We start from the raw sequence: 1,892 nt of genomic DNA on the forward strand, positions 1-1,892 counted from the left end.
CTGCACTCCAGTCTGGGCGACAGAGACTCCAACTAAAAAAAAAAAAAGTATACTTGAGTTGCTGCCTTTAGACATATGTAGTTAAAAGGTCCAAGACTGGGGCACTCCTCTCACTTACTCAAGTTCGTGGATTGTAGGTACTCTTCCTGGCACTAAGAATACAGCAGTGAGTGGAACCGGGTCAAGATCCCACATCTGAGAACCAGAGATTCATTATGTGTATAACTTTATGTTATTAGATTTACTTGAGATGGTTTTACTGATTTGGTCAGATAGTTAAGGTGCTTAACATGTGTAAGATAATTTAAGTTGTAAATGGAAATAATCATTAAAAATGGTATATTTGGTCTGATCAACTTAAGTTATTCAAAGTCTGTTTTAAGAGTTAAAAATTAAAACTAAATTTACACAGAGAATAATAAAATAATAGAATAATAAAATTGGTAAATTCTACATAAAAGAGTAGGCAAAAAGCAGGCCTGCAACTCTGTAGCATTAATAAATGTTGTTTTAAAAATAACCTCAGGCCAGGTGCGATAACTCATAGCTGTAATCCCAACACTTTGGGAGGCTGAGGCAGGAGAATCCAGCCGGGGTGACTCAAAAAAAAAAAAAAAGTGTTTATGGACTAATCTGGGGAGGAGAGACATCTTTATAATACCAGGTCATACCCTCCAAAAGCACAGGATCATCTTCATTTATCCAGACCCTCATCTTCATCCATTATTAAGTCTGATGGTCTTCTTTGTGGAGGTCTTCTTGGTTAGAGTAATTCCTAAACATTTTATGGTTTTTCTTGCTGCTGTCATAACTATTTCATAGCAATTACACTTTCTGATGAGTTGCTGGTAGAACCGTCACTGGTTTGTATCTGACCTTGTATCTGGCAACTCTGTTGAAGCCTCCTTTGGTTCTAACAATTCATGGAGAGTCCACTGTTTTTTCTCAATAGATGTCATTATCTATAAGTCATGCAATCCCAATCAAAATTTCTGTTATTTTTGAAAAACTCAAAAAAACTTCTCTCAAATATAAATGGATCTCAACACAGGTCCATGAGTAGCTAAATTACCCTTAAAAGAGTTAAGAAATACCAATTTTCTAAATATACTACAAGGCCACAAGAACAGCAAAACAAGTAGGTAGTGGCACAAGAACAGATACACAGGCTAAAGGAGAGGAAGAAACAAGAGGTATTAGACTTGACAGGGTTTAAAAAGTGGGCCAGATATGGTGGCTCACACCTGTAATCCCAGCACTTTGGGAGGCTGAGATGGAAGGAATGCTTGAGGCAGGAGTTTGAGACCAGCCTGGGCAACACAGGGAGACCTTGTCTCTACAAAAAATGAAATAATTACCCAGATGTGGTAGTACGTGGGAGGCCAAGGCAGAAGAATCACCTGAGCCCAGGAGATCAAGGGTGCAATGAGCTGTGATTATGTCACTGCACTCCAGTCTGGGTGACAGAGTGAGACCCCCACCGCGACTCAAAAAAAAAAAAAGGTGCCAAAAATGCACGAAACTTGGGTAGTTTGGTTTTTACAAAAATTCCTCTGAACACAACTGCCTCCCCATTGACCGCCAGCGCTGGGGAGCAGCCGGAATGGGCAGGGCTGTCTCACCTCGACCACCAAAATGGAGGCCCAGTATGGGCACCTGGGAGGACTGTCAAATTCGCTGCTGACATCTTGTTTATGTAGTCCATGCCCACGCACACATGCACGAGCAGCTTCCCTAGAGGGTCCATCTTCACCTAGTATCTTAGGAGGAGAGCAGGGCTTGGGGACTGAAAGAGGGACAGTGAAGGAAGCAAGCCTATGTCTACTACAGGCTGAGCCCAGCTATCCCGACTCTCTGACTTTCTGTAGAGATATGGAGTCCTTGTCCCTTCT

Source organism: Carlito syrichta, unplaced genomic scaffold, assembly GCF_000164805.1.
Source record: "Carlito syrichta isolate Samal-C Ts95f unplaced genomic scaffold, Tarsius_syrichta-2.0.1 Scaffold313176, whole genome shotgun sequence".
In the NCBI taxonomy this organism is placed as follows: domain Eukaryota; kingdom Metazoa; phylum Chordata; class Mammalia; order Primates; family Tarsiidae; genus Carlito; species Carlito syrichta.